Raw genomic sequence first — 7,543 nt, forward strand, 5'->3', positions numbered from 1 at the left:
TTTTATTTATCTATTTTTTAACAAAGACAAAAAAACAACAAATAAGAAAAAAAAGAAAAAGTAACAAAAAAGGGAGAAAAAGAAGAAAAAAAGAGAAAAAATATTTAAAAAAAAAAAAAAAACAGATGTTTAATAAAACCTCTGTGGTCATGTCAACAAATGTGCCCCTCCCCTACAGACGGTGAACAGGAACCAATCAGCTGCGAGGAGAAGGGAGGGTCGCTTATTTAGTGATTTCCTTCTGTCACTGCCATACATTGTTAAAGATGTTTGTCTTTTTTGAGTAAACTGTATATTTGTATTTTAATTATAATAAAGAGGATATTTTTGCTAATTGTTTTGTGCCTGCTTGAGGCCACAGCATCCTTAGTTTCTACCTGTGCTGCCTGATGAACCAGTTAACCCTGTTTCTGTCTAATTAGCAAGAAACACATTAACTTATATTTATTATATAATTTATTTAATGTTAATTGCAATTATTAAACTTCCAAGTGTCTTATTTTAAAGAGTAGGTACATAGTATATTAGTGGGATTTTTTTTTTCCAATTGATGCAAGAACCAAAATAAGTAAATGTCATTCAACTTTAATGAACTTTGGAGCTGAATCAAGAAAAAAAGACAGTTTAAAAAAACAAACATTTTTTTCCACAATAAATACATTTGGTACAGAGATTTGGAATAAAATGTAATATCAATTCAGTTTCTCCTCCATGCTTTTCAGAGAGTTTTCCGATTGTTCTTTGTTCTGTAAAATTACCAACTAAAGAAAAAAAAAAGACAAATTATGAACCGGTCATTAAGTGAAACAGCATCCTTGTTGCAGCTCTGTGCACATACTCTTATCTTCAGACGAGACATGCTTTATCAACATCTTGGATTGCCTTGAAGCCATTCATTTCCAGCAAAGTATGACATCAAGCCTAGATATGAATGTTACTGTTAGTTGTGAACACAGTGGATCTCACTGACTTTGTGTGGAGATTAAAAACTCAGAAAAGCATGTCAGTCATTTAGAATTTGTAGGTAGCAGTTATTAAAAGGGATTTCGTAACAAAAAATTTATGTTTTTAATTGCACAAAGTGTGCTTTTCTTTGTTTTTAAGTTTTTTTTTTCATTTTCATTCAGTAAATCTCGTTGAATTAAAGTGCTTTATCAATACAGTTTAATTTATGTGTTCTTTAACCGTGGAGAAAGATTATAATGACAAGTTTTTTTGCCATCCAAAACTTAGTTGTTCAAAGACAAGATAAACAAAGCAACATTAAATATATTCAGCAACTGTTCAGTCACTAACTGTTTTTTTTATTTATTTATTTTTTTTTTATTTTATGTTGACTGAAATTTTTGTTAAGGGTAAAACTATAGATGTAAATTTTGTGCTTCTTCTCAGCTTAGTTCTGCTTTAAAGTGCCAAATATTAGCTCCAAATAGCTAATATTTATGAAAGTTTAAATTAATTTATATGGATTAAACTGATGGTGATCACTTTTCAAAGAGAAACGATGCTAGGAATGTTAGCCACTAGCAGCTAACATTCACATGGCCTAAATACATTTTATTAACAAACAAGCTCATTTTAGTGACTCACAGGCATGAATTCTCTAAGCTTTGTGGAAGAAAAATGCAAACGAAGGGCAGTTTTGTGCTCGTTTGATAGCTTGTTCTTGATTATCTTCATCTTGAGCTAAAGCTAAAAAGAGCAGCACTCCTGCTCCCCCTAGTGGTCAAACGATAAAACAACTTAAACCAGAGCTGGGACAGAACACTGGGGATGTGAGGAGCTGTAAGCTAGTGGGGAAGTGTGTAAACTGAGCGCTCTCACGAGCGGAGCTGCCAACATCTCAAAGGCGAATTTCTAAAGAACTACTGCCGCTCTGCAGAAGCTATGTCCAAGAAAATGACAATTTTTCTTTTTAAATTTTGATTATAATTAAAAGATCACTAGGAAATATTTGAAAATAGATCAAAAGATGATTGGAGTGGGTCTTTAAAGAAGAGACCCCAAATAGAATCTGGAGTTGTGTCATATATATAGTAATAGTGCACGGTAATATATTATTTTTGTAAAACAAGTCTAACAAATTACAGTCAAGAAGTAATTTGCACAACACTGTTGACACATGTGAAAACAATTGGCATAACAAACCTCTGAAACAGCCAGGTGTTGAAACCACAGTTTTTCCTGGCAGAGTGGTCTGCTCCAAGTGTAACTAAATTCTTCTTTCTAATCCATTTGCACCAAATCTGCCGAACAGGAAATGCCTACCCTAGCGTTCACTGGAGCCCGGACAGATGAGGACTGGCAGCTGAGTGATTCTGCAGTCATTCAGCGACCTCTCCGCGTGTTCCGGAACAATTCATTACACTTCCAGGCGCTTCTGCCCCTTCGGGAAAGGGCAAAATATCTGTGTGGAAAAGAACATCCTGACAGCTCGTGCTCATTGTGCTGACTTCCTTAACTCGGTTTCCCAAATGCTCTGATGCTACAAACTATGACAACATGTATTTCAGTCTTTTATTATGAGTTTGAAAGGAGACTTTTGTGATTTGTCTCAAAGATCTCAATATTTGCATCCAGAACTCATGAACGGTCATTCTCAACTCAGTCACTGCGTCCTGATAAAGCCACTTGAAATCATGTATTCACTTATTTCAGGATACTAGAGTTTTGCCTGCAAACATGCAAAGATGGCGACAGGGCAAAAGCAAGGTCACCCACCGGACTGCGTCTATTGAACGTGCAGATTTGCATTGCATAATCCCTTAAGCATGTTTCTAGAATGTGCATACATTTAGCACACGCAAAAGGATTTATTGAACGTGCAGCAGGACAGCAGAAGCTTTTTGCATTTACATTTTGCGCGTCTTGAAAATGCAGGTGCAAACAACTTTACGCACAATTGGCTGCCATCGATTTAACGAGGAGACCATGAAAGGAGACAAAAAACGTCTTTTCTTCTCATTGAAGTACTTCGGATCGCCAGAGGCAAGGATTACTGAGACACAGGTCATCGCATATCCAGCGTGGAGCTTTTGGGCGAGTTAAGGGGCTGATATTGAACCAGTAATGATGATTAAAGCTGACATTAATTAAGTCTTTTTATTTTACCCCTTTTCTCCAATATCACATTTTTACATTGAATGTTTTTAAAGTCATATCATCTAAAATGTCAGTTAAGATGAGAGGCACACATTTTCCTTGATTTTATGTTTCTGAATTCTCGCAGGGAAGCTTCTGTAATAACATCTTGAGGGTCTTCCCAGACTCCTCGATTGTAATTATTAGAATAAAAATAATCAGAGACATGTTTCTACAAAAGATGGACAATCTCTCAATGGCGCCTCAAGCTTTTTACATTAGTTTTCATTGCTTTCCTCTTAATGTGAATGCAATTTGGTAATATGATAGAAAAAAAAGACTCCTATCATTTAATATATGTAACCATCTCCTCTCTGGAACTACCAAGTATGAAGGACATATCAGTCTAAACTTTACAATATAAGCCACATGTGTCAAAGTCAAGGCCTGGGGGCCAGATCTGGCCTGCTGGGTGATTATACCTAGCCCGCCAGATGATTTTAGATTTTTGTCATTAATGGCCAGATGTTATCTTGCGCTGTTAACATATTGCAACACATTCTTATTCCCAACTCGTCACATATTAACGCATGGTTAAGGACCCCCTCCACATCTAGAAATTGTTTCAGGTGTCCCCAACTCGTCGTTTTTTGACATCCATTTAAATCAAAGATCAGTACTGGTTCTGGACGCGGTACCAGACGCGGACCAGGCTAGGGTTAGGGCACTGGCCTCGTCTGGAGGTTCAGTACAAGTTAAAATGTTACATTTTTAAAGTTTTAAAAATGTTGTTTTAGCGTGTTCAGTAAATGTTTATCCTGTTCGGCCTGCGACCTAAGGTCTGTTTTGGATTTTGGGCCCATGTGCGATTGAGTTTGACATCCCTGATATATGCTATCAGCAAATCTTTTTAGAAAGAAAAAAAAAACCAATATTTTAAATGTAAGGGTTTAAAGTGGAATTTGTTTGAAATAACTCTGAACATTTCAAAATGATTAGAATGGGCAAAGTGTGGCGGGTCAGGGAGTCAGGCTGACAGCAGCTGCAGGGCCAGCACATGTCCAATGACGCTCAGTTGATTTCCTTCAAAGCATTAAACTGACAGATTGTAAAAAAATAAAAAAAGTGTCCTATTTAAACTCTTCAAACTTCTGCTATTTCCTCTGAAAGCTGCTCCCACCTCTGCAGCACTCGGCAGCCCACTTCTTTCCCAGCCCCTCACTTCATGCTGTCCATGGGATAATCAATATCTTACTCATATCCATGCTGCCTTGTTCTGTCTACAGTACCTCTTGATGCCTGAATTTATCATTCAATGAAGCACATGGTAGGGTGGGGAGGTCAGCTCTCCCCACTTTGAGCCTTCCAGGCCTGCGTATTGAGAGGCAGGAAGCAGTCATGTCGATAAATATAATCCTGACGAACTTGGTTTTAGCAAAGCTGTAGTCCAAATACACGAAAAACACATTTTCACTGACAAAACATATATTTTGTTAGACAAATACGTTTTAAATTTGGATTTAGAAATTGACATTCGGCTTCTTGTACTTTACTAGATAGATAAACTGAAGTTCCTCTATTATTTGTGGAAATAAGTTACATCTTTAAACCTGAAGAATACGTGCAGCTTTAAAGACCTGCTCCAATGAAAATCATATTTTTTGTGTTTTTAACATGTTCTGGTGGCATTTTTCTCTTGATCTAGGACATATATTTTTTATTTTAAGTTTTAAAAAGATTGCTTACATTGTGTAAAAAATACACTGAGCAGGCCCAAACCTCTCTGCTCCGCTCCATTCTGATGCATCTACTTGCAGACAAGCAGATATACAAACGTCTTTGTTTTCCTCGGCTCTCTGGAATGGTTGCATCAATAATTTCCTTTTTAAAATCTTTACCCAGAGTAAAACGTCCATAATCCTGGTTTACCAAAGAAGGCAAAAAGACTTGAATAATGGAACAAAGCAATTCCCAACAGAGTGGTGTCAAACAAAACAAAAAAAATCTTGAAATGTCGATTTCCTGGCCCTCCTTTTGCCTTTCCTCTTTTTTTCTGTCTCTTCTCATTCATGACTTTCTTTATCTTTTTGAGTTCCTCTAATTCTGTTCTTTTTGGAAGCATGGCAAACATTTTTTTTTACTTTCTCTTTGCTTTTTGCTTATTACAGCTTTTTTTCCCCTTTCAAACTCCTGGAAGACTCTCTCTCTGCTACCCGAATTGCTGTTGGTGGAATATTCCATTGCTGCAGATTATAAACACTTCAATATAAACAGTCTTGTACCATTTCAGTTATATCTCCCCCCAGACACACACACCTTTTATTTTTTTTTTATTATGACAAAGTTAAATAATGATGGCCATGAAAATAATTTTAGAAATATTCTTTTTTCTTTAGCTTGGGGGCACCAAAAAAGCTGGGGGCCCAGGCGGTTGCCTACCTTTGCTTAACAGTAATTCCACCCCTGAGTTTAAAAATAAACACAAATAAGTGATTTTCCGTCTTTACACTGAAACTCGATAGATAATGGTTATGTGGTCATTGGCTGGTGTTGACGTCTGAGCCCCATGATGATTGTAATGAATGTCTGGTATTTATGATGTGATAATGACGTGCTGGCGATTGATAAATTCCCAGAACACTTAGTTGTGTCAAAGCTGAATGAGTCTTTGGGCTTTAATAATTTACAGCTTCTGCTCACGTCATTTTTAAACATATTTTCTTAGCTGAAAAGAAGATTTTTTTTCCCCCTTAACTGAAAATATTACATGACTGAAAGAATGATTATTGTTGTCAGTGAAGGTATTGACTTATCTCTTGTTCTTTTTATGGTTAAGATAAATAAATAAACTAAAAATAGGGAATCTAAAGAGGGCAAACTATTTCCATTCAGGAGCTAGAATATGAAACCTTGCTTCCTTTCTCCTGCTCCACATAACTTACATGATTTTTTTTCTGAGTTAGCTTGAGCTGTGAATGACTGCAGTGAAGCAGTTTTAACAAAAGTACAGAATATATTATAAAACATGCAGTCAGTAACTCAAGGGAATTCAACTTTTTCAAGGAGAGAATGTTTTAAAGTTATCCAAAGTTGTGACTGAATTTTGAATTAATTATCAGAATCACTTCTTTAACTCACAACCTGGTCCTATATGTATATGTGATTGAAAAATCTGGATTTTTATACCCAAATCGGGTCAAAATTAGGATTATAGTTTGGGTTTATTTTATTAAAATAATATCTAATTTTGGCACGTCTCTTTTTTAAAAAATTGGATTCAAGAATATTTGATCATTTTGCAGAAATGACCAAACTTTGACACAAAGTTCTTAAACTTGAAACCGAGTCTAAAGTAACAAATGTTGCAGTTCCTCACATGACCACTGGAGGCTGATTTCAGAAGCAACCAAATTGTCAATGACTCCCAAATTAGAAAGGACTATTTTATACAATACATAAATAAATCTATGCTCAGCTTTGTGTTTTCATTTTATGTTACCTTATGTAAAAAAGGATCTTTGATTAATATTATATTTTCTAACCCCCCAAGAACCCATAGTGACATCAGTATAACATAAATGTTCTTTGGTCCAATTAGTCTGGGGAAAATCCCACTTAATTTCCTTTCATGAAAAATCTATCTTGGCTCCTTTTAAAAATATCACATGTTGGAATTAACAAAACTCACCTTTTTGTGGAAAAATACATACAAATACAAAATATATGGCTTTATTATGTGGATGAATTAAAAGTTGAAGAGACTGGCATCAAACTTGACTGCAGAGCAGAAGGAATATCTCGTAAGGTAAAATAATGTTTCTGTAAAATAAAACAATTAATGGAAGATAGAAAACAAACTTGCCCTGCGATGGTTTGGTGAACTGTCCAGGGTGAAGGCTGCCCTTGTTCTTCATTAGCTAGGATAGGCTACAGCAACTCTTGGACCCCAAAAGGGAATAAGCGGGTTTGTAAAATGGGTGGATGGATAGGCTCCAGCAACCCTGTGACCCCAAAAAGAGACAACACGGGTTTAGAAAATGAATAGATGGATACATAAATAAAAAAACATGGATTTTATTTGGCCAATAAAGAAAAACAATGGTTTAATATCAAATGTTATTTTCCAAAAATTCTGATTGCTTAACTTAGACTGTAAAAAAAATGTTCAAAACTTGGATAGTTTTTTTTCTCCTTTAGTTGACTTTTTACTTTAAGTAATTATTTGGCTGGCATTTATTTCCATTTGAATATTATTGTTTTAAAGTCATTTCCTGTGTCCAATCTATGAAAACTAACAGTTTCTGCCTATAGGTGACATCAGAGATTATCAGTGCAGTAAATATATTTTTACTGCACTTATAATGTAGATTTTTACTTGAAAATACATAAAAGCTCCAAAAATAAAAGTTTCACTTGACAATTTTAGAAATTAATAAAATGTATTCTCAAAAAAAAGTATGAT

The 7,543-nt window shown here is 35.3% G+C and overlaps 1 long non-coding RNA gene across 1 annotated transcript in view; it reads right to left on the bottom strand.

Moving 5' to 3' along the window:
* Positions 1–1,087: 1,087 nt before the first annotated feature.
* Positions 1,088–7,543, bottom strand: part of LOC112148009 — a 68,002-nt gene continuing 61,546 nt past the window's right edge. Inside the window, exons 3-4 of the long non-coding RNA XR_002919566.2 lie at positions 6,940–7,082; positions 1,088–2,407 (exon numbers count right to left, since the gene is read on the bottom strand). This is a non-coding gene — a long non-coding RNA (uncharacterized LOC112148009). The remainder of the gene's footprint in view (positions 2,408–6,939; positions 7,083–7,543) is intronic.

Source organism: Oryzias melastigma, linkage group LG9 (assembly GCF_002922805.2).
Source record: "Oryzias melastigma strain HK-1 linkage group LG9, ASM292280v2, whole genome shotgun sequence".
Taxonomy (NCBI): Eukaryota; Metazoa; Chordata; class Actinopteri; order Beloniformes; family Adrianichthyidae; genus Oryzias; species Oryzias melastigma.